This window comes from Narcine bancroftii, chromosome 5 (genome assembly GCF_036971445.1).
Source record: "Narcine bancroftii isolate sNarBan1 chromosome 5, sNarBan1.hap1, whole genome shotgun sequence".
Taxonomy (NCBI): Eukaryota; Metazoa; Chordata; class Chondrichthyes; order Torpediniformes; family Narcinidae; genus Narcine; species Narcine bancroftii.
The window spans coordinates 220,985,851-221,012,297 of record NC_091473.1 but is presented as its reverse complement, the minus strand read 5'-3'; the positions used below and the strand labels follow the sequence as shown (position 1 = coordinate 221,012,297).

General features: G+C 39.2%; 1 pseudogene; it reads left to right on the top strand.

Moving 5' to 3' along the window:
* LOC138764907 (NACHT, LRR and PYD domains-containing protein 3-like) overlaps positions 1–26,447 on the top strand; it is a 64,132-nt pseudogene that overhangs the window by 22,832 nt on the left and 14,853 nt on the right.

Genomic DNA, 26,447 nt, shown 5'->3' with positions numbered 1-26,447 from the left:
TTTATATAATTATAAAAACTTTTAGCATCTGGTTGTCTATTTTGGCTAGTTTATTTTCATAATATATCGTCCTCCTCTTTATTGCTTTCTCCTTGTGACTGCATGGGTTTTCTCTAGGTGCTGCTGTTTCTTCCCATATCCCAAATTGTCTGGGTTAGCGGATGAGAGGAGCAAATGTGTCAGGAAATCTCAGCCAGCTGTAGGATAACAGGGACAGAACAGTTGCTGATTTCAACTTCCCTCATTGATTGTGATTCTCATAGTCTAAAGGATTTTTTTTTTCAAACAATATGTCAATAGAGACAAAATGGCATTGGACCTCCTCTTGAGAAACATGGCAGGACAAGTTACTGAGGTGTCTGTAGAGGAGTACTCTCGGTCCAGTGATCATCACTCTTAGTTTTAAAATATTCATGGGAAAAGACAGAACTGTTCCACATGTGAAAGTTCTCACTTTTATTAAGGCTAATTTTGATGTCCTGAGGAGACAGGAGCTTGCAAAGATTGATTGGGATAGGCTACTTTCAACCAAAAGGGGAACTTTGCACATGGTGGGAGATTTAAGAGACTGGGAAAGTTCAGAGAAAGCATATTCCTATGAGAATGGAGAGTAAGAATGAGGTACGCTGGATGACCAGAAATATTTAGGCTCTGTTAAAGTAAAAGGAGATGCGTATCTGTTAGGGAAGGTTGAAATCAAACAAGTCTATTTTGCAGAAGAAGATAGCGGAACTCACAAGAGGGAAATATGGAGGGGGTATAATGTGCCTTTGGCATTAAGGGTCATGGAGAATCCCAACTTTAAGAGAGCAAGCATGTCTTTTTCATCTTAACATCTATCTAATTCTCATTTGATTATTGCATTTACGATAGGTAATCATCATCTGCTAATAGGAGCATCATGGCCCAAGATCCAAGAACTGCAGTGAATGCAGGCAAGTTCACATTTTAATTAAATTATTTATTATCTCATGGACAGGGTTATAGTGAAACCTTAGCTTTGCATGCCGTACAGCGGCTCACAGAAAAGTACCATGCTGTGATGCCATTTCCGATGAACAAAAAATGTTCAGAGAACACGACAATAAAATTAATCATGTCAATGGTACAAAATAACTTAAATGTTTCAGTTAAGTCAAATTTGAAATTTAAATGAAAAATAACAGCAGCTTCCTGATGTAAATGTGGCATGGCCATCAGTCCAGTCATGGTCCAGTACTGTCCTGACTCCCTCTCTCCTTGTCTTTTGGCCTTTTTCTCAGCCGCCTATACCACCATACTCACTTCTCTCCTTGTCAGCAACTAATGCTGCTTACCCCTCAGTACAATCAGAGTGTTCCAATGGATGGTTGAGGATGAGTATCTGGATATGGATTTTGGTGAGCACTGTAGAGTCATGGAGAGAATCCAAGGAAAGCATCTGGTCTGGATGGAGTACTCAGCCAAGTATTAAAAATCTGTGCTGACCAACTTGCCAATGTATTCACAGATATCTTCAACATCTCACTCTGGCAAGGCATGATACTCGCCTGTTTCAATGTGCAAAAGGAGAGTGTGATAACCTGCCTAAATGACTATCGACCAATGGGTCTCACATCAACAGTGATAAAGTGTTTTGAAAACCTGGTGTTGAAGCATATCAGCTCTTGTCTGAGTGACAACATGGATCCGATCCAATTCACCTATCGTAGCAACAGGTCTATGATGGATGCCATTTCATTGGCTTTATATAAAGACCTGGAACACCTGGACAGCAAAGGAGCATACATCAGGATTCTCTTTATCGACTAATTTGAATTTAACACCATCATCCCCTCAAAAGTGATCAGCAAAATGCAATACTGGGACTTAACACCCCCTGTGCAATTGGATCCTGGATTTCTTCACTTCCAGGCTACAATCAGTGAGAATTGGTAAGAACTTCTCCTCTACAATCTCTATCAGTGCCGGAGCACCTCAGGGTTGTGTTCTTAACCCCCTACTCAATTCACTCTATACCTCCAACTGTGTGGCTCAGTACAACAGCAACACCATCTGCAAGTTTGCTGACAACACAACGGTAGTGCGTTGTATAAAAGGGGTGATGAGTCACCATATAGAAGAGAGATTGAAAATTTGGTTGAATGGTGCACCAACGACAAGTTACCAAAACCAAGGAGCTGATTGTTGACTTCAGGAAGGGAAACCCAGAGGTATTCAATCCAGTGATTGGGTAATCAGAGAAGGAGAGCAAATTGAAGTTCATGAGAGTCACTTATTTCAGACGATCTTTCCTGGACCTGACACACAAATGGCTTTGTTAAGAACGCACATTAGCCCCTCTACTTCCTTAGAAGTTTGCAGAGGTTTGGTATGATATTGAAAAACCTAGCAAATTTCAACAGATATATAGTGGAAAGTGTGCTGACCAGCTGGCTGCATCATGGTCTGGTATGGCGACACCAAATACCCCCGAGAGAAAAGCCCTCCAAAAGGTAGTGGACACAGCCAGTACATCACAGGCAAAACCCTCCTCATCTTCAGGGAATGCTGCCGTTTGAGAATGGCCGCGATCTTCAAGGATCTACACCACCCAGTTCATGCTCTATTCTGGCTGCTGCCATCAGGTAAGAAGTATAGGTGACACAAGGCTCGCACCACCAAGTTCAGGTACAGCTGTTACCCCTCCACCATCAAACTCCTCAACAACAAACTCAACCAGGAACTCGTTTAAGGATTCTGACATTAGCACTTTGTTGTTATTTTTCTCTCTGTATTGCTGTTGGTTCACATTTCTTTGTTTGTTCACTGAGTACATTGAGTTAGTTCTTTTTTGCATTGCCAACAAATGGTTACTCTGCCTCACCCACAGGAAAAAGAATCTCAGGATTAAATGTGATGTCATGAATGTACTCTGACAGTAAATCTGAATCCGTATTCATGAAGTTGTACTCATAACGTCATACTCACAGAATGTGAACCCAGGGAGTTCATGCCCTTGTAATTGTAGCCAGTGGAGAGCAAGCCCAAAGAATGCAAGCTATTGAAGTCGTAGCCGAGGGAGTGTGATTAAATGCATCCAGAGCCCCTGGAGTGCGTCCCTCCCCACCCCTGGAGTGCGTCCCTCCCCACCCCTAGAGTGCGTCCCTCCCCACCCCTAGAGTGCGTCCCTCCCCACCCCTAGAGTGTAACCCTTCCCACCCTTGGAGTACGAGCTAATGCAGTCATAGCCCAGGAAATGTGAGTCCAGTGTGTGTGAGCCTCTCCGGTCATAGCCCGTGGAGCGAGAGCCCTTGGAGTGTGAGCTAATGCTGTTGTATCCCGTCGAGTTCGAGCCTACGGAGTTTGAGCCCGCGGAGTACGAGCTAATGCAATTATAACACGGAGTATGGGCCCACGGAGTGTGAGCCCATGGGGTCTTTGCCAATGCAGTTGTACCCCATGGAGAGCGAACCCTTGGAGTCGCAACCCTTGGAGTGTGAGTCCAGAGAGTACAAGCCGAGGGAGAGCAAGTTACATAGCCAATGAGATGAAACATCGGCACCTGGACAAAAGTTCCCCCTTTTGGTGCCTTTTCAATTTTTCTCCTACCCTTAAAACAGTCCTCTCTAGTTTTAGACTCTCTACCAAGAGAAAAATATTCTTCCTCATCCCACTGACCCATACCATGACCATTCCCCTTCAATCCATGCATCTGTCTAAATTCTTCTAAATTGAGCCTGCATTCACTACTTCAGCTGGCAGCTCATTCGACACTCCCACCACACTGTGTGAAGAATTTCCCCTTAATGTTCCCTCTAAAACAGTGCTTTTCAAACTCTCCCCCTAAACTCACATTCCACCTTAAGTAATCCCTATGCCATAAGTGCTCTGTGATTAGTAAGGAATTGCTTAAAGTGGTATGTGAGAGGGGGAATAAAGGTTGAGAATCACCGCTTGAGAAAAATTGTCATGGGCCCATTTCCTTTGGAGTTATGAAACCATGCACATAACTGGTCAATTAAGTATGATTAAAATAGTGGGTTTTGAAACTTTCCACTCGCATACCACCTTAAGTAATCCCTTACTGATCACAGGAATTTCTGAAGATGGAATGTGATCTTAGGGGGAAGTTTGAAAACCACTGCTCCTAACCATTTCCTTTTCACCCTTAACCCATGTCCTCTGGGTTGTACCCTCAGTGGAAAAAGCCGACCTATATTTACTACGTCTGGAACCCTGATCATTTTAAATACCTCTGTAAAATCTCTCTTCATTCTTCTATGCTCCAGGGAATAAAGTCCTAACCTGTTTACCTTTCCCTGTACCTCAGTTCCTGATCCATGCCCTCTTTCAATCTTATTGATATATTTCCTGTAGTTCGGTGACCAAAACTGCACACAATACTCCAAATTTGGCCTCATCAATGTCTTGTACAATTTTATCATAAGATCCCAACTCATATGCTCAAGACTTTGATTTATGAAGGCCAATATGCCAAAAGATCTCTTTACCACCCTATCTACTTGTGATGCTACTTTCAGGGAATTATGATCTGTATTCCAGGATCCCTTTGTTCCACTGTACACCTCAGTACACTACCATTCACTGTGTATGTCCTTTCTTGCTTTGTCCTTCCAAACACGTCATATCTGTCTGCATTAAATTCCATCTGTCATTTTTCACCCCATTCTTCCAGCTGGTCCAGAGCCCTCTGCAAGTTTTGAAAGCCTTTGCATCATCTGCAAACTTACCACATTGTCAACTATATCAATGATCTGGATGATAAACAACAATGGTCCCAGCACCAATCCCTGAGGCACTCCACTTGTCATAGCCTTCAGTGTGAGAAGCAATCATCCATTATTCTCCTGTGTAGCCAATGTCAAATCCAATTCACTACCATCCCATGAATACCAGCATCTGAACCTTTCTGACTAATCTCCCATGTGGGACCTTGTTAAAGGCCTAACTAAAGTCAACATCCACAACCTTTCTTTCATCAACTTTCCCGTAAACCTCAACACTCCATCAGATTGGGTAAACACTACCTACCACACACGAAGCCATGATGACTATCCTTAAACAGTCCTTGGCTGTCCAAATACTTGTCTACACAATCCCTAAGAACATCTTCCAATAACTTGCATACTACAGGTGCTTAATCTTTTATCCAAAATTCTTGGGACCAGACACTTTTTGGAATTTGGAGTTTTTCAGATAATAGAATAATCTGAATAATCAGTGGTACTTTTAAGTATTTGCACTGCTGGACGTCAGGGGCGGTTGTGGCGGCGCTGGGCATTGGGGGCACTGGACGTTGGCAGTGGTTGCGACGGAGCTGGACGTTGGAGGCAGTTGTGAAAATGTTCGGTTTTCAGAGGTTTTCGGTTTACAGAATTTCAGATGAGAGAATTCGTACCTGTTCTGACATCAGGCTCACAGGTCTTTAGTTTCCAGGGTTACTTCTGGAGCCTTTTTTTTAAACAATGGAACATGAGCTACCCTTCAATCCTCCAGCACCTCATCCATGGCTAAGGACACTAACTTTTTCTGCCAGATCCGCAATTTCTACACTAGCCTCCCTCAAGGTCCAAGGAAATATATTGTCAGGCCCTGGGAATTTATTTACCCTTAATAGCTTTAAGACTACAAGCACCTCTTCCTCTCTAATCTCTATTGGTTTCATGGCCTCACTGCTTGATTTCCTTATTTCCCACAACTCCGTACCACAGTAAATACCTCTTCCATCTCTACTGTTTCCATACTTAGCCGACCACTCTGATTTTCGAGGGGATTAATTTTGTCCCTTACTATCCTTTTGCTCTTAATACCTGTAGAAATCCTTAGGCTTTTCTTTACATTATCTGACAAAGGAACTTCGTGTTTTCTTTTGGCCTTCCAGATTTCTTTCTTTAGTTTTTTTTTTCTTGTATTTTTTATACTCCTCGAGTACCTCATTTGCTCTGTGTTGCCTATACCTGCTATACACCTCTTTCTTCTTCCGAACTATATCCCCAATATCCCTCGAAAACCAAGTTTACTGTGCCTTTAATCTTAACAGGAACATGCAAACTCTGCTCTCAAAATGTCATCTTTGAAGGTCTTCCTCCAACCAAGCACATCCTTTCTCGAAAACAACTCATCCCAATCTGCACATTATGGATCCTATCTCATTTCAAAAAAGCTTCCCTTTCTCTAATTTAGAATCTCAACCTGAGGCCTAGACCTAACCTTCTCCAAAATGATCACTGGACCCAAAATATTTCCCTACACATACTTCTGTCACCTGTCTCATTCCCTAATGGGAGATCTAGTATTGCACTCAATGATTCATAGTGTACTATGATTGTATATATCTTTGGAGATAAAGAAAGATCGAGATCAAGGCATGTATATTGACTATGATGTTGAACAAGAAAGTTTACATAGCATGGGATCAGGTGCAGTTTACAGACATTCTAGAGAAACCCAACAGTTATGCAGCACCATAGAAATTAAAGGGTATACAATGTTTTGGGCCTAGATTATTCATCAGGTATGAGCAAAAGCAGCCAGCTGCCTGAATAAATAGGTGCAGGAGAAGAGGCAGGGGGAATAACAGAGCAGGAGCAGAGGGGTAATCATTTTGTTCAAGAGTGTGTGAAAGGATCTAACATATCTGGAATAGAAAGGGTAGGAGCATTTTGCAGGCTCGGATCTATGTAGGAGACAGGATGAAAGACAGCGCAAGCCCATTATGAGGTGATGAACAGTTTTTTTTTCTGCTTCTAAATCAAAACATTAAATTGGTGGTGAAGGGAGACAGAAGAGCATCTGGCCATATTACTTGGCTTCATTAATGAACTCAAGAACCTTGAGGGATGTCATAGGAAATTAGCGCTGTCTGTTTCTATTTTCAAATCTGGTTTTAATACAGGTACACAATCCTTTATCCAGGTTTCTAAAATCCGGAAAGCTCCAAAATCCGGCAAGTGGGGAGAGAGACGGCAGCGTAAGTTGGGCAGGAGGTGTGGGGGGGGGGGGGGGGGGACTGGCAGCGTGAGTCGTGGGGGGGGAAACGGCAGTGCGACTAGAAGGGGTGGGGGTGGATACGGCAGTACAATTTGGTGGGCTAAAATCTGGCTTTCCGAAATCCGGAAAAATCCGAAATTCGGAACACACTGTTCCCCCAAGGGTTCCGGAGAAAGGATTGCGTACCTGTATTTGCAATATCTATATGGGTCAAATAAAACCTGTGTACCGAAGGAGGATCAACTCGTGTCATTTTTTAATGTTAAACGTGCTATTCATCTAATTGAATCCATGCTGCCTCATTCGTTTCCCCTGCAATTTTTTCTCCTATCCACATCAAATCTCCTTTTGAAATAATTGAACATTTCTTCTTCATTCACCTTCATAACCACAGTTCCACCTCAATTCCACTTCTCCAACTGCATTTTGCATACTATTGTATGTCTGTCTGCCTATTATTTCACCCCAATCAAAACTCCACTCAATCTCTTTTCCTTCAAGGCGCATTTTCCAATTTTCTTCCAATCTAAACCTGTAACCAAACTTCCTCTCACTGGACCCACAGCATCAATGAAAATTAGTTTTTGGTTTGTTGTGGCATGGTTTGTGAACTGTAATTTCAAGTCAAATAAATAAACATAAGGGATGGCATGAAAAGCTAAACAAGAAAGGATTAGTTGCAGAAGGCATGAATTTGACATGCAATTTAATTTGTTGAGACATGCAATGATGAAATGCCAAATGATTTTTCAGAAGACATTTGATGTAATTTATAAGAGGCTTCAGCAGTTTGGTAAATGCAAACCCTGGAATAATGATTGTTAATGTTTCACTTTTTTCCCTTAGATCTGACCTTTAAGTTCACTAAACTTTTGGAAAATTGCAAAGAACATCATCTGTTCAAATTAACGCAATTCTACCGGGACCGATTAGAAAAGGCAATTGAGGAAGAGGTGAAATCAATCAGCTCTGTGTTGAAAGAGAAGCAGCATTTCAGTGAAAAAGACCACTTGGTGAGTGGCACAAAAATCTAATGAATTTCATTTCTCCCATATTCACAAAACTGAAAGTGCATTAACTATGAGAACACAAAGGTTTGTTGAAGGGAAACAGAGCAAAGATAAAGTGATAAATTTGAAAACTATTCTCAGATGTTTCTGTACAGCAAATAGGTATGATTTGACTTCCTGCAACGACAAAATTGCACCTCCTTTCTTGGCTAAATTTAAGGAATTTGGAGGTGACAATGATCTGCAAAGAAAATGAGAAGCATTTTGAGCAAAAATATAAGACTCCTTCCTATTCATTCAAGATTCCTTTATTGTTATGTAATTGACTTTAGTGTGCTGTCAGGCAGACTGATTCACGACCAGCCAAAATTGGCGGGCACCTCTTCGTCAGAGAAAGAGAAGCAAAAGAGGCTTTTCCCACCCCCCCGAAACTGAGTGTCTGTGAATTGTCCCCATGCATCCTCCATAGCCCCATAAACTTCAGTCTGAACCACCAGCAACCCGAGCTCCAGATCCAAACCTCCAACATGACTAGGAAATTTTCAGCGCTCTCAGCACCCTCTCACATCCCAGTTCCAATACCTGGTACCCCTTCAACCAGCCATGAGCAATTCGCAGCCTTCTGTGAATCCTTTGACCACAGCTTCCACCAGTCCGCAGCCTCCATGGGTTCCTCACCTTGAGTCAGCAACAGCCCCGCCACCTGTGTGTCCTCAGCTGCAGAGAGAGCCCCCTCACTGGTCCGGCGCCATGGTCACCGTGCCATGGGTCATCTCCTCTGCTTCTCAAGTGGGGTGTTCTTCCACTTTCTGGTGCCCTATGCAGTCCTCTGCTTACCTGGAGTATGGAACCTGTCGTGACAGCTGCCGATCATAGGTGTGCGCCATCTTGCGTCTAGACCCCGCGATGGCAGGATTTTAAATAATATCACCATTGGTTCCTTTAACAGGCTGTTTAAAACCTGTATAGAGTTGACGGCAGTCAGACTGGGCAGTTCAACCCTGCGGCGATTCTCTGCAGAGCCGCACCAGCAGCAATGCTGCCGTTACATCATTGCCTTTATAGTACCTCCGCCAGCAAAGACATTTCAAATGGCGTTTCATAGAGATATAGCACAGAAAAGTCATCCATCGACCAACTAGTTACATTAATCTGACATAAATCCCATATTTTCCTCCCATGCTCAGCAATATTCTTTTCTCGCCCTCCCAAAGTCTACTGCTCACCTTTGTGAGGGGCAATTTAGAGCAGCAAATCAGTCATCCAATCTGCATATTCTCGGGATACCCAGACAAACCACATACAGACTCATGGAGAACCTGCAAATGTCAGACAGCTGGTCCCTGGCTCTATGAGGCAGCTCTACTTACTGAGCCACTGCAGGTGGCCTAAAGAGGGACATTTATCCAAAAGCCACACAGAATTAAAAAGCTTCATCACATGGGAGCTTCTTGAGATAGAAGCAACTGCCTATCTTGGCACTTTTATTTGGAAAAATGGATTGCAACTTCAATTACGCATGTGCAGTTAAATCAATGCATCACCAAACTTTTACAAGCTGCTTCTCTGCAACTAATATGACACCACAATGGTGTTTGTTTGAAATTTGTCATTAAATCCTAACTGCATTTATTTTAATTTTTATACTGAAGAAGGATGAAAAAAAATCATTGATTAGTTTAAAAGTGATTAAATAAAGCAGTTAATGTCACTTTTTAACGTCTGAGGAGTCTCATTCCCTCACCCCACAACTACTTCTCCCAAGCTACATGCACTATTTCTGAATTGCTCTAAGTTTAAGTTTATTGTCCCTTTATACCAAGGGAAGTGCAGTGTGAGCAGAGTAATTACACATCCCAGACTAGTACAGCAAGAAATCACAATGTGGGGCAGTAGAGTGACAGGTATCAGTTGTTACAGAGCAAAGGTTAATTAATTTCATTGTTTTGGAGGTCGTTCAAGAGTCTAATAACAGCAGGAAAGAAACTTTCCTTCAACTTTTTGGTGTGTGATATCACACTTGTGAATCTCCCTTCCAATAGAAGGTGGAGAGTATATGATGGATGCAATGAGACTTGGTATGTTCATTGCTTCTCTGAAGCAGCAGAAAGAATAGATGAAGTCATTGAAGGGGCAGGAGTTGTATGTTGGACTGAATTGAGTTCACAACCTTCTACGGAGTCCTGTGATCTTTGGCAAAGCATTTCTTGTTCAATGTGGTGATGCACCCTGATAGAATAAATTCAATGGTGCAAATGTAGAAATTTGAGGAAGGCAGGTGACTTGCCAAATTTTCTCAGGCTTTTCAAGAATTAGAGGTGCTGGTGCATCAATATTTGTGGACCAGCATAGTTCACTGGAGATATTTACTCCTGGGTGCTCAGTGTCTTTCAATGCAGACTGGAGAGTGATCTGCACCATCTTCTGGAAGTTTTTTACTTCCTAGCTCCAAGTCACTAGTCTCTCTATCACCCTTATATATTCCAACTTATTATTGTTAGAGATCTCCAATTAGCTGTTCATAAATTTATCAGACTAGCATTTTGGCACTGCATCACAAATACAGCTTATGTCTGATCCTAATCAGACCACCTGCGGTTGAAGCACTTGTATATGCCCTCCTTTAATACTTCGTTTATGCCCATCATAAACTTATAATTGATGTCATGCTATCCAAACATCAATCAAATCGCCATCTTTCCATTATTGCAACACCTAGATCCAACTCCCATCTCTCTCGATCTCTGTAAACCTAGTTTCCCACTTTCATTTTGGAGAGTGTAGTACATCTTGGTTATACATTTAAGTGTATTCCCCTGCCAAATCATTCATTCAACTGCACTAATTTCAATTCATTCCACTTCACTAATTACAATTCATTCCACTTCACTAATTTCAAGTGGGGCCTTTCTCTTAGGAACGACCTTAGCTGGAGAAAACAAAAGAAAGTCCCATTAGCTGCTCCATATTTATTTCGTAATTGTTCAAAAGACATGAGAGATCCCACCACATAACAATCATCAATATATCTTAATCCTTTTATCATACAATGAATTCAATATTTTGTTACCCAGATTCATAGGTAGTAATAGTTTTACTCAAGGGTGTTCTTAATGAGACACCTGCTTTTTTTTCCCCAGTATACTCATTTATTTTGTGCCATATTCTAATCCTATGTATTATTTTAGGGTTATCTGTCTTTTATGTTAATAAATAAAATCCTTCGCTGTTTCTTATTGAATTCAATCCCATTTGGATCCAAGAAAGGGGACTGTCTTTTGTAAAAAGGAATGAAAGAAAATCTTTCTTGTGCTGATAAATAGTATTTCTTAAAGTCCAGATGTCCTTCCACATTGTTAACTTTTCCAATGAAATTCTCGGCAATTTGTTATTCCATAGGAATTGTCTTATGTAATTATTCAATAATTTAACTAATTTTTTTGGTCGGGCACTAGGCAACAATTGAAAAGATGCTGTAATCTTGGCAGAATACCATTTATTCTTCCCACTAATCAACAGGTCTTTTCATTTCTGTAAATTTTTCTCTTTTTCTAAGAGTATAATTAAATTTATATAAGTTCCATAAATTATTATCTGTCATTATTCCTAAATATTTGATTCCATCTATCTTCAATGTAATCCTATTTATTTCTTTTTGATTATATATTTTAGATAACTCCTCTTTAACTGCCAAGATAAAACTTTTGCACCCATTCTCCTAATTCATAATATTTTTGGTTTTTAAATATAGTTTTTTTCCATTCTATGTTTTATAATGTGTCATATTTCAATTTTTATTCTCTAATAATCTATATTTTTCTTGTAACCCTGTTCTCTGAGAATCTTTTTCCAATTTTGTATGTCTTTCTCTAGACCATCCAGCTTCTTTCTTAAGATTTTTTTTGTATAGCAAATAATTTGTCCTCTTAGGCTTTAAGCCTATCCAATATTAAAAAGCAATTATCAGTAGAAAGGAGATTAGAGTTACAAAATGGTTCTATCTGTCTCTTAATAAACTTACAAAAGTCCTTACTCTTCAACAGTGTGGTATTGAGACGCCATCTAAACACACTCTACTTTTTAACTGCGCAGACATTAAAAACAAATCAATCCTTGTATGTGAATCATGTATCCTTGAGTAGAACAAATAGTCTCTTTCTAAGGGATTAAGCTGCCTCTATATATGAATCAAATTTAAATCCTTCATAAACGATCGTGTCATTTTTGTATCTTTTGCCCTTGTCACTGTTCTGGCCGATTTATCCAATATTGGATCTAGACAGAAATTGAAGTCTCCTCCAACCAGTATATTTTGTCTTCCATCTGCTGTTTTTAAAAAGATATTCTTCATAAAGGCTTCATCATCATAATTTGGTGCATTAGATGTCCGTAAATGTCCATGATTCTGCATAAATTTTACAATATGTCATACAAATCTTCTGGCTTGGTCAGTCAGTGTATCTTCTATTATTATTGGTATTTATTTTTAATTAGGAATGCTACTTTTTTTGCTTTTGAGCCAAATGTAGACGATGTTACTTGTCCCACCCATCCTTTTTTTAATTTAGCATGTTCCAATTTAATAAGAGGTGTTTCTTATAGAAAGACTATATCTGTCTTTAATTTTATATGTATGCCGAAATCCACCTCCTTTTCACTATTCCATTTATCCTATTAACATTAAGACTAATACATTTTAACATTCTATCCATATTGATTTTTTAAACAAATATTGTTGAACAATAAAAGCCTTTTTGATTGTTTAAATAATAGTGATCTTTCCCCTTTAAAAAAAACATAGTGTCCCTGCCCTGACTGTGACGTAAACAGGAAACCCCGAAAGCCATGAAAAAAGCCCAAGGAATCTCTCAAGGATGAAGAACTCCATCTTTTATATATACTCCTCTCTGGGCACCATTCTCCCCCTTGGACCAAGTCTTCACTTTGCTACTACTTTTCCCAATTTTCTGAACTCTCTGTAAACATTTCAATAAAATTTTCTTTTCAACAATAAATACAAAATGTTTTTTTTTAATATAACTTTTACTTAGTCCCATTGTAAACATTCTTCACGGTCTTCTTTGGCAACCTTAGTCTTTTCATAAACCTCGCAGGAAGTCTTCCACCTCTTTCTTAGTCTTGAAAAATTATAGATTACCTTCTGCTGCTTTGCCCCTCAGAGTCACAGTGTATATCATCGAATATTTCTAGTTTTTGAAATGCAATTGCCTTTTTACATCATCAAATTACTTCTTTTGCTTAATCAAACTAGGACTAAAATCTTGGAAGAATAGCACTTTTTCATGGTCAATCTCCAGCATGCCATTATTTTACTTAGAGTATTCATATGCTGCTCCCAGAATTGTTTCCCATTCCCAGTAAATCAAAAGTCTTACCAGGACCGGTTGTGGTCACTGATCACCAGCTCTTCTGGGACCGAAGGTCGGGTGAGCCCTTTCAATATGCAATTTTTCTCTGAATTTGTCTTCTCTCAGCACTTGTGGGATCCATGTTTTGAAGAAGTTCACCAGATCTCTTCCCTTGATTCCTTCTTTCAGTCCAATAATTTAAACATTATTTTGTCTGCTAAAATTCTCCATATGGTCAATCTTGTCCAGCAGACCTTGTCTGTCCGACACCCATTGCTTTGCATCTTTCTCCAAAGCTTTTAGTTTATCCTGTGTTTTTACCAAGTCTTCTTTTGCTTGGTTCATTCTTTCCATTAAGTCTTCATCGATTTCTTTAATTTCAGTCATCCTTTCAGTCGTGTCTCTCATTACATTTTCGACGCCAGCAAATCGATTGCTCAAGTTTTCCATTTTCTCCAGGATAATATTTGATTATTGTCTTGACTCCCCAGCTCTACCAGGGTCCGTCGGGCCCAAGGTCGCTCTTGCGCCACTCCTTTTTTGGCTTTTGCTCCATGTTCCTGGCTGAGTAGAAGCTTCTTCCATTTTTGTTCTTGGCTGCCTTGGTTTCTTAATACTTATTTTGTCCATTTTTTTTAGAGAAAAAAATCTTAATTTTAAGATGTTGTCTTTTTGATATTCTTCACTGAGAGGTCGATCAAATGGCCACAGACCCACTACTGTCATTATTAAACATGGAGTAAAACATGAAAACCTACAGACGCTGTGATTGTAGTAAAAATAAAGAAATGCTATAGGATCTCAGTGGTTTTCGCAGCACCCACTGGAGGTAAAGATATATAACTGACATTTCGGGCCTGTGCCCTTTTTATCTTGATGAAGGGCTGAAGTGCAAAATGTTATATATCTTTACCTCCTCTGGACATTGCATGACCAGCTGAGTTCCTCCAGCATTTCTGTATTTTTTTTCTACTTCTACAGGTTTACTATGGTTCATTTTCCCTTCAGTAACCTGCCACCAAAATTACTTTGCCTGGAGTCATGCTGTGTTTTTTTAAAATTTAAACACAACAAATTAACAGGCAATTTCGTCCCACTAGTACATGTCTCCCAATTTCCACACAATTAACCTACTCCCCTGCCACTCCCATCCCCCCACCCCCAGTACATTTCAAACAGTTGGAGGAAACCTGGGCCTCCAGGGTAAACTACTCAGATACAGGGAGAAAGTATAAACTCCTGACAGCACAGGATTCAAAAACGGGTCTCGATCACTAGCGCTGTAAAAGTCTTGCGCTAATCACGATACAACCATGCTGTCCAATTTATACACACATGTATTATTTAATGTGCAAGTGAAATTATTGTCAAAAGTATTTCCTTTTTCTCAGTGGTAGCTATCAAATTACAATCCCATTATAACAAATGCTATTTGTTCCTTTGTTAGTATTTCTCTTCCCCACTCCTCCTCACTGTATTTGTTATACTGATTCTTGCTGTTACCTTTATATTTAGGATGATCAGTTTTTTTAAAATTCTCTCCTTCAAGTTTGCTCCATCCTAGTAGCATTTTCACTGAGACATGTTGGATGTATTTTTGTTTTCACACTGTGAACCGTATCAACCAAAATATGTACAAACATTTCTCATTAAATATACACAGTGTCATTTTCTCCCTTTTTTCCCCTTTCCTTCCCTCCCCACTTCCCACCTCCTCCAAAACCCATAAATATTCAACATATACAATAAAACCATTAAACAATATCTTCACACAAAGGAAAGTAAACAAGAAAAATGCATGATCAATTTGTTACATACTGAATCTAGTCGTTTTGTCTTCTTATCATTTTAGGGGATGGAGGTCCGAGGCAAGCTCTCTCTGTTATGTTCCATGTATGGTTCCCAAATTTGTTCAAACAATGTGACTTTATTTTTTAAATTATAGGTTATTTTTTCCAATGGAATACATTTATTAATTTTATGTACCATTGCTGTATTCTCCGGCTCTCTTCCATTTTCCAAGTTGACATTATATTTTTTTTTGCTATTGCTAAGGCTATCATAATGAATCTTTATTGCGATTTATCCAATTTGAGGCCTAATTCTTTACTTCTTATGTTACTTAAAAGAAAGATCTCTGGATTTTTTGGTGTGTTATTTTTTGTGATTTTATTTAATATCTGATTTAATTCTTCCCAAAACGTATTCACTTTCGTAAATGCCCAAATTGCATGTACTGTTGTTCCCATTTCCTTCTTACAGTGAAAACATCTATCTGATAATGTTGAATCCCATTCTTTTCATTTTTGAGGAGTGATATTGTGTAACCAATTATACTGTATCATGCATAACCTTGTGTTTATTGTATTCTTCATAGTTCCAGAACATAACATTTCCCATACTTCATTTTTTATCTTTATGTTTAAATCCTTTTCCCACTTCTGTTAAGGTTTATAGTTTATTTCTTCATTTTCCATTACTTGCAGCTTAATGTACATGTTCGTTATCTTTGGCTTGGCTTCGCGGACGAAGATTTATGGAGGGGGTAAAAAGTCCACGTCAGCTGCAGGCTCGTTTGTGGCTGACAAGTCCGATGCGGGACAGGCAGACACGATTGCAGCGGTTGCAAGGGAAAATTGGTTGGTTGGGGTTGGGTGTTGGGTTTTTCCTCCTTTGCCTTTTGTCAGTGAGGTGGGCTCTGCGGTCTTCTTCAAAGGAGGTTGCTGCCCGCCAAACTGTGAGGCGCCAAGATGCACGGTTTGAGGCGTTATCAGCCCACTGGCGGTGGTCAATGTGGCAGGCACCAAGAGATTTCTTTAGGCAGTCCTTGTACCTTTTCTTTGGTGCACCTCTGTCACGGTGGCCAGTGGAGAGCTCGCCATATAATACGATCTTGGGAAGGCGATGGTCCTCCATTCTGGAGACGTGACCCATCCAGCGCAGCTGGATCTTCAGCAGCGTGGACTCGATTATAAATCTTTTAATTATCATTGTGTCTGTAATCACATATTCAAAACTGCTTCCTTCAGGTAATCTCAATCTGTTTCCCAATGTATCCTTTATATAAGCTTTAAGTTGATGATATGCAAACATTGTACCATGAGTTATTCCATATTTGTACTTCAACTGTTCAAATGTTAATAAATTATTTCCCAAAGAACAATTTTTTATTCTTTTGATTCCTTTTCTCTCCTATTCTCTAAAGGAAAGGTTATCTATTGTAAAAGGTTTTAGTGGATTTTGCATCAATAATAATTTTGGTATTTGGTATTCATTTTTTTTTCCTTTCTAAATGGATCTTCCATGTATTAAGTAAATGATGCAATACTGGTGAGCTATTATATTGCACCAGCTTCTCATCCCACTTATAAAGTATATGTTCCAGTACCTTCTCCCCTATTTTATCTAGTTCTATCTTAGTCCAGTCTGGTTTTTTCCTTGTCTAATTAAAAAATGATAAATACATTAATTGTGCTGCTCTATAATAATTTCTAAAGTTTGCTAACTGCAAACCACCTTGGTTGTACCTCTCTGTTAATTTATCTAACGCTACCCTCGGTTTCCTCCCTTTCCACAAGAATTTCCTTATTATTCTCTTTAGTTCGTTTTTTAAAAATTCTGTTAATGGAATTGGTAACATTTGAAATAAGTATTATATCCTTGGGAACATGTTCATTTTAATGCAGTTTACCCTCCCTATCAACATTAGCGGTATTCTTTCCAATGTTCTAAGTCTTACTGCAATAATAATTTAATTTGTTCAAGTGGCTTAAGTTATTATATCGGATTGCTTGTGCTTGCCATTTAAATGGTGATTCTTTTTTAAATTCTGTATAGTCTGCGTTACTCATTGGCATCACTTCACTTTTCATTGATCTTGTACCCCGATATTTCACCATACTCCTTCAATTTCTTATGTAATTCTTTTATTGATATCTCTGGTTCTGTTAGGTATACTATGACGTCATCTGCAAATAAGATGATTTTATACTCCTTCTCCTTTACTTTTATCCCTTTTAGTTTATTTTCTATTATTATCAGTGCTGTCAAATGTTCTATTGCTAAGGCGAACAATGAGGGGGATAATGAACATCCCTGTCTAGTTGACCTACTTAATTTAAATTGATTTGATACATATCCATTTACTGTTATCTTTGCCAATGGTCCATTATACAATGCTTTAATCCAATTTATATATTTTTCTGGTAGATTGAACTTCTGTAATACTTTAAATAAATAATTCCACTCTACTCTGTCAAAGGCTTTTTCTGCATCTAAAGCAATAGCCACTGTTGGCTTCTTATTTCCTTGAACTGCATGAATTGGATTAATAAGTTTACAGACATTATCCGCTGTTCATCTTTTCTTAATAAATCCACTTTGATCTTGTTTTACTATTTTTGGTACACAATCAGCCAATCTGTTTGCTAATAATTTCACTATCATCTTATAATCTGAGTTAAGTAGAGATATTGGTCTATATGAAGCTGGTGTTAATGGATCCTTCCCCGTCTTTGGTATTACTTTAATTATTGCTATCTTACATGTATCTGGCAAGTTTTGTGTTTCTTATACCTGGTTCATTACTTCCAGGAGAGGAGGAATTAATAACTCTTTAAATGTTTTATAAAATTCTATTGGGAATCCATCCTCTCCTGGAGGTTTTTTAATATATCCTGTACTTCCTTAATTTCAAATCGTTTTATCAGTTTGTTTTGTTCCTATTCTTTCAATTTTGGCAGTTCAATTTTTGCTAAAATCATTCTATTTTATCATCTTTCCCCTCATTCTCAGTTTGGCATAGTTGTTCATAAAATTCCTTAAAGTTTTCATTAATCTCTGTTGGGTTTTATGAAATTTGTTTGTCCTTTTTCCTTGATGCCAATACAGTTCTTTTAGCTTGTTCTATTATAAGTTGCCAGGCTAATATTTTATGTGTTTTTTTCTCCCAGTTCATAATACTTTTCCTTTGTTTTCATTGTGTTCTTCTTCACCTTTTACGTTTGTAATGTTTCAGATTTTATTCTTTTGTCCGCCAATTCTCTCTTTTTCATCATATCATCCCTTTTTACTAATTTCCTTTCTATACTTACTATCTCCCTTTCCAACTGCTCTATTTTCCAATTGTAATCCTTTTTCATCTTGGTTACATAACTTATTATCTGCCCTCTAATGAAGGCTTTCATTGCGTCCCATAATATAAATTTGTCTTTCACTGATTCTGTGTTTATTTCAAAATATGTTTTAATTTGTCATTCAATAAACTCTCTAAATTCCTGCCTTTTAAGTAGCATGGAGTTTAACCTCCATCTATATGTTCTTGGTGGGATGTCCTTCAGTTCTATTGCTAATGAATGATCTTATAGTAGACTAGCTTTATACTTCAGTTTTCCAAACTCTCCCTTGAATATGGGCCCTCAACAAAAACATATCAATCCCTGAGTATGTTTTGTGCCTACTCGAATAATATGAATATTCCTTCTCTCTTGGGTGCTGCCTCCTCCATATATCCATAAATTTCATTTCCTACATTGACTTAACCATAAATTTGGCTACTTTATTCTTTTTGCTTGTCTTTTGTCCAGTTTTACCCAACATTGGATCCAAATTAAGGTTAAAATCCCCTCCTATCAATATATTTCCTTGTGTGTCTGCAATCTTCAAAAAAATATCCTGCATAAACTTTTGATCCTCCTCATTAGGCGCATATATATTGAGCAAATTCCAAAACTCTGAGTATATCTGACTCTTTATCATTGCGAACCTCCCTGCTGGATCTATTATTTCCACCTCTATTTTGATTGGTATATTTTTGTTAACTAATATGTCTGCACCTTTAGCTTTTGAATTATATGATACTACCACTACATGTCCTACCCAGTCTCACTTTAATTTGTTATATTCCACTTCAGTTCGATGCATTTCCTGCACAAATGCTATATCTATTTTTTCCTTCTTCAATAAATTTAGTAGCCTCTTCCTTTTAATTTGGTTATGTATTCCATTAATGTTTATAATCATAGAATTCAACGTGGCCATCTTATATCTTGCTTACACTTCTTTTCCACTTCCTCGCCTCCTTCATCCCCTTTTTTCCCATTTTGATCTCTTAGTTTTCCCTTATTAAACTCAATGTATGACAACACATTTAAAACATAAAATACTCCAACAGTTCCCACACCCAATTATACCTTAACCCCAAATGCTCCCCCCCTCTCTGAGTTGCCCCTTATCCCTTGCCGGACAACCACAACTTCCCTTTCCATTTGGATTGCGATCTTGCTCGCAAGCATCAAGTGATTTTGCAGTAAAGGTTATTCCCTCTCCTCCCCCCCCCCCCCCCAGCCCCCCCAGAAAACACTTTTTTTTACACATACAACAAAGCTCTCTTTTTTCCCCCTTGCTTCCTTCCTTCCCTTCTCTTTACCTTCTTTAGTTCTTTACAGCTTTACATATATACACTTTATCACCGTTCTTCATCTCTTCTGTCCTGCAAATGTTCTGCGAATTCTTGTGCTTCCTCTGGATCTGAGAACAGTCTGTTTTGCTCCCCAGGTATAAATATTTTAAGCAGGGCTGGATATCTTAACATGAATTCATAACCTTTTTTCCATAAAATCGTTTTTGCTGTATTAAACTTCTTCCTCCTCTTTAAAAGTTCAAAACTTGTGTCTGGGTAAAAAAATATTTTTTGACCCTTGTATTCCAATGGCTTATTATCTTCTCTAACTTTATTGCTTGCCCATTCCAGTATATTTTCTCTTGTCGTATATCTAAAAAATTTTACTAAGATGGTTCTTGGTTTTTGATGTGCCTGTGGCTTCGGAGCTAGTGCTCTGTGTGCCCTTTCTATTTCCATTTCTTCCTGCTTTCTGTCAATCCCAGGATCTTCGGGATCCATCCTTTTATAAATTCCTTCATGTCTGTGCCTTCTTCACCGTCCTTCAGGCCCACTATTTTTATGTTGTTTCGTCTACTATAATTTTCCAACATATCAATTTTCTGAGATAACAACTCTTGTGTCTCTTTAATTTTTTTGTCACTTTCTTCCAATTTTTCTCTTGTCATTTACTTCCATTTCTACAGCCGTTTCCTGCTCTTCCATATTTTTCCCTATTTCTGTCATGACCAGCTCTAAACTTTGCATTTTATCTTCTGCTTTTTTCATTTTCCTTTTAATTGCACTAAATTCGAATGATAACCATTCTTTTAATGATCTCATTTGTTATTCAAAAAAAGCTTTATCTATATTCTGTCCATCAGTTTTACCTTCCATTTCTCTGTGAAGATCTTGGTCTTCTTCTTCCTCTTCTTCTGTGTCTGTACCTGTGTTTGTGTCTTCTTCTCTTTGTGTCTGTGTCTCTTCTGTTTTTCCTGATGAGCTGCTTCTATCTCTTTGCTGGGCCTCTTGCTGTTAGTCCTCCCCTCCTGGACTGCTTGTCTGTCGGGCCTTCTGCCGTTGATCCTCTTGTCGGTCACCCCTCCGTCATTCTCCCTCGTCTGTTTCCTCACTTCCTCCTCTGCTGCCTTCCTTGTCCTCCAGCTGAGCGCCCTGGTGTCGGGCGTCCCTCAGCTGATCGCACTGTGCCTGCCCTCTCCTCTGCTGAGCCCCCCTCCCATCAGTGTCCTCTTTTTCCTTTGATTGCGCACTCTTGCTTGAAGTCCACTGGTCGGGAGGTCGTGACTCCACAGGGCAGGCACCAGCCTTGGGGATCGGGCGCTCCTCGCCACCACAACTCCCTGTTCCTTCATGCAGGTAAGGCCTTCTTCTTTCTTCTCTGGTGACTTTTCTTTTTTTCCCAGTTGTTTTTACTTTCTCCTTCTTGGGTGCCATCTTCTTTCTCTTCTCTGTAACTTTATTTTCTATTTCTTTGTTGTGCTTTGTCTTTTCCTAACTTCCTTTTTTTCTGGAGAGGGCTGGTTTTCCCATCACGTGACTCCTCTCCGTTGGATCTATTTTTAAAGTCAGAGGGATTAGTGCAAGTGTCAGTATGAGTATCAGTTTAAAATCTTATTGAATGTCTGAACAGACAGCGCTGATTTGGCTGTCCGGTTTCTACAGAATATTCATTTACAGAATATTATTCTTCCAATCACTTCTTTATCCAATGGATACATTGTTCGAGATTCTCTCACTGGAAAATGTCAGTTTCCTGTGCTTGTCTTTCTCTCTGATCAACAATTATTATTGTCCACAGAAAGTGGTGGAGCAACAGAGCAAGGCCTATAGTTCCAAAGTTCTTTTCACTCTTGTGATGGGAAAAGGCTCTGCTGCCCGAAAAGTTATGTGGGAATCCTTTGTGAAAATGATAAATAGATTACCAAAGTTGAAGAGAGTGCTAAAAGAGATACATGAATTGGGTAAGAAGAAAATTGCATGCTGCATTCAAAATGTCCATATTTTATCATAGAGTTACATGGATTTATTACAATACAAAATTTAAATTACTTGAACAGGCACTGATCCAGCGGATTTCATGAAATTAATCCGTGATTTTCCTGAAGTTCCCACTCAACTGAAAGGTAAGTGACAAATTAGATTTTAATTTTTTTTTCAACAATAAGGGAACTGCAAATATGGTCATATTTCATGATCCATTCTGAAATGCTCGTGTGGTTAGTGGGCCCTTTCTTGTATTGGTGCATTCCTGGTAAATTTGCTTCCATGAGCTTCCACAATGCTGTTGAGTCTGAATTCCAAGATTTGAACTTGGATGATGGAATGGCAAAATTCCATATCAGAGAGGTGTGAGACTTTGAGGATAGAGAACCTACAATTGGCACTACTGTTGTGTGCATGGAGCCCTCCCTGAACAGATTTTGGAGAGTTTTTTTGGATTGTAGTTGAGTAATTGCAAAGTAACTTGCAGATTTCGCACACTGCTAGTAATAGAAGGAATTTTTAGGGTGATAGATTAGGTGCTGGTCAAGTGAGTTATTCCATTGTCCATTGTTGAAATTATTTCAGCCAAGCAAGCTCATCTTCTAATACACTATAGACTTAACTGTTCCACCACTTGCACAATAATTCCTGTCAGGAGGTGAGGTGTCGTTTTTAGCCTTCTCTTGTATCCATATTATTTTCATGCCTAGTTCAGCTGGATTTCCCATCACAGCACCCTGTAGGTGCTGTGAAATTCCATAGACTCCGAGCAAGGCCATGAACAGCAAAATTTATGAAAATACCTTGCAATGTCCTACCAAACTCTGAAACCTTTTATAGATCAGGCAGAACCCTGGAATACTGTAACCACCCCCCCAAAAATAGCTGTCTGTGTGCTGAAACGGTGTGAAACCTCGTCTACATCTGAATAGAATCAAACCAGAAAATCTGCAGTTGCTGGGGACTAGTGCAATCCACAAATGTGGTGGAGAGACTTGGCAGGTCACGCAGTGTCAATAGTAGTAAAGGTTAATAGCCATTTCTCCATCCCTTCCCTTACAATGACCTCCCTTCTCTTATACATTTATTAGGGGGTATTTTTTATGACAATGTTCATTTTCATATTCGAAGCAGCATTTGTGCCACGACGGTGCTTGGAATGAAATTTTACAACAATAGAGAATCTAACCACCCACCCTCAGCATTCAGTGGCACAAGTGTTGACAAGTCTCCCACTATTGTCAAAATCTGCGATTTTGAAACTTAACTGACCATATATGTATCAAAAATGAGATATTGAAGCCAATGCGTGCAAAAAAAAGTGAGTCTCACATCTTGAAATTTAAAAATGGTTTTAAAAATCTACAAGTCACTAATCAAGAGAAAGATAGAATGCTTTCAATGGTTTGGATAAGTCCCAATCCAGCAATGCTGAAGAAACCTGCCACCTTTCAGGATTATTGACCTCTTTGAACTTGTATTTGTTTCATTTTCATTGTATCTGGGTTGCAAGAGTGCTTTATTGCATGGGTTGTTTTGACTGCACCCATTGTATCTTCAACCTCTGACACTAGGAAGCACAGAAGACACTACTGACTAAAGATTCAGCTTCAAATTGAACATCATCCTGCCATGAACATGTTAATTTTTCATCATCTCTGGGTCTAAAAATCCCTACGTTATCATATGGGGGGGGGGGGGGGGGTGTGCGGAGGACTTTTAGCAAAGGAACTGCAGCCTTTCAAGGGGATGATGGTTTACGACTGCCTTTTGAAAGACAGTCGGGGATTGCCAATTAAATGCTGCTCTTTACTGCATCCTGAAAATAGATTTTAAAGTAAAAAAAATAGAACTGTGAACCCAGTACATATTGTTGCCTTGCACTGTTTGACTACTGGGTGTGATTGTTCTTAAGTACTCCAACCATTGCCAATTCAAAATTGTCCTACATTATTGCCTGTCTACTCTTTGAAATGTTGTCCTGAATTTTCTGGATAAGCAGTAGCTCTTAATACAAGCCTTCAAAACAAGAAAAAATATTATTTCTCAATCTTGGAACCCAGTTATTTGGCCCCTTTGCCTTCACCAAATCTCTGCTTGATCACACTTAAAAAAAAATTCTAGTTTCCATTCTTCCAAGATTCAGATATTGTGACAATAGAAGAAAATGCAGGAAATAATCATCAGTCAGGCAACAGCTAGAAAGAGAAACCGACTTAACAGTTTGAAGCAAAAATATAACTGGATATTATGAATTATTTATGGTTGTGTGGTTATTTCTTGCAATTCTTACTTCGATTAACATTGTATGCAAACCAAGGCTATTATTAACTCTATTCTCTCCTTAATACCTTAAAATGCCATCTGGTCCCACTGTGTACCTGAAGAATATTGGTCAATCTTTAACTACAACCAAGAATTGCAAGATATTCCACATGAAACCGGAGTCCTGAAATAAGACAAAAATATTTAAATGTTCTTTATCGTTGCTTTCTGATGTGGATACACTTTAGAGGTGAGACCAGTAAAATTCCTGTTGTAAAAAATGGGAAAAGAATAATGAATTGGGGTCGTGGAGAGAGTGGGGGGGGGATGGTGGAGGGGAGGGGGGAATTGGCAGAGTTTTGAGCCAACAGAAGGAAAAATTGATAATTCAGAAGGCACAGAATGCCTGAATTAGAGCAGGATGAAGGTCAGTAGGTTTATTGGGTGCTAAAGGAACAAATGATGTATTTCCAAGCAATGAGGCTCGTGATTTTCAATTGATAGTACTGGTACTCCTAAGTGCCTGTTTCCTTCTCCTTAATGAATGCAATTGCAGGAATCGGAGCTTCTGTTTGTCAGCTCATGGTCCACCTGAGTTCTTGCGTTTTCTGAATGGTATACCCTGCCATGACTGTCCATCAGTTACTGTTTAGGATGGTGACAGGATATCCTGGATGGTCAAGCATCTTGAGCTTTATTTTGGAATTGTACTCATCAGGGTTAGTGGACAGTATACTCCAATTACAGTGTCACAGCACAGAAGCAGGTCCTTTGGCCATCACATCCATGTCAATCTTTTTAACCACATACATAGTAATTCTATTTCCCTGCACTTGGTTTGTGTTTTTCCATGCCTTGTATATTTTAAGTACCTGAATAAATGTCTCTAAAATGTTTCTGATTCCAATATCCGTGGTTGCAAGTTGAAGTTGTAATAAAACCATTTTCCCTTAAATCCCCAATCAAACTCCTTTCTCCAGGGTAAGTTTGGATATGGGCTTTGCAAACACAGGCAAACTCAAGCTCATGCAAAATGCTGGGAGAGCAACTGACCAAAAGCTGAGTTGAAGGAACGGAATGTGATTTGAGCATCAAAGGAAGAGCAAAAAATGGATGATATTACAGAGGTGCAAGTAGATGTTCCTTGCTATAGGAAACCTGATGAGAAATCATGTTGGTTGATTATCTTTGCCTTCCAGTGCACTAAGTAATAAAAGAAACATTTAGGTACACAAGATTATGAGGGATCTAGATGGAGGAAATGCAGGCAGGCTTTTTTCACTAAGGTTAGATGAGACAAGAACTAGAAGACATGGGAGAAGGGTGAAAGATGAGATGTTTAAATTGGAACTAGGGTAAACTGCGCAGTAAGTGGTGAGAATGTGGAATGAGTTGCCGGCTGAAGTGGTGAAAGTGGTCTTGATTTTTGAAATTTATGAAAAATGTGAATATGTGCATGGATAGTGTTAGGTCTGCTTTGTTCATGAATGAGTGAGACAAACACCAGGCTGAGTCGAAATCAGGGTTCTTTGTTCTTTATTACCGGATTGTAACACTTGCGACTAACAAAGTTAGTCGGAGAATGCATTCTGCCGTTATCAGCAAAATGGTGATTTTTTATACCCTTGGATATGTGCTTAGAACATCATCATATCATTACTTGTCCAATGACTAAAACTGTTGCTATCCTTTCCCTGCTAGCTTCCTGCCTCTCAATCCATCAATGTCTCTCTTATCTTGTAAGTACAAGGATGCATTCTGTTACTCCTTAGTACTGGGTGACTCCTTCTCCGGTCCCATCTCATGATGTTTTACCTAACAGGAGTACAAGGACACCTCCCCTTCTTGTTACTGCCCTGTATAGGGTAACTCCCTACACATTCCCATCTCATGATGTTTTACCTTACAATCCCTCCTTTGTCCTCTTTAGAGGACAATCTCGCCCTGACTATGCTACCACCGCGTTACATTAGTTCGCCTATTATTGCCAAGCTCTATACGGGTTCTGTTCACAGGGTAGTTCGGCTGGTGGGCGAGGGCTCCCCCAACCCTCCTTTGCGTACACCCCCCATCCGTCACCCCGATCCCATTGCCCGTTTACAAGTTTCATCCCATTTGCCCCCAAGCAAAAAACTAGCTAACCCCCCGTACATTAGTAAATTCCCAAGTTAACATATGGTCTACAATCTAATTCATAATACTTGTTCTACAATCTGATTAATAATGTTTGTGTTACAATCAATGTTATAATATTTGGGTTACAAGCAAGGTTAAAATTATATGTGTAACAATCTAATTCACAATCCCTCCTTCCCATCACATTCCCCTTCAGACTCCAGATCGATCTCAGCAACTTTCTCCGTCTCCTGTAATGTGAGATAGTCTTGCTCCACAGCCTGCACAGCTTGATATTTCGGAGGCAGTTCATCACGGTCAGCAAGGGCTGTC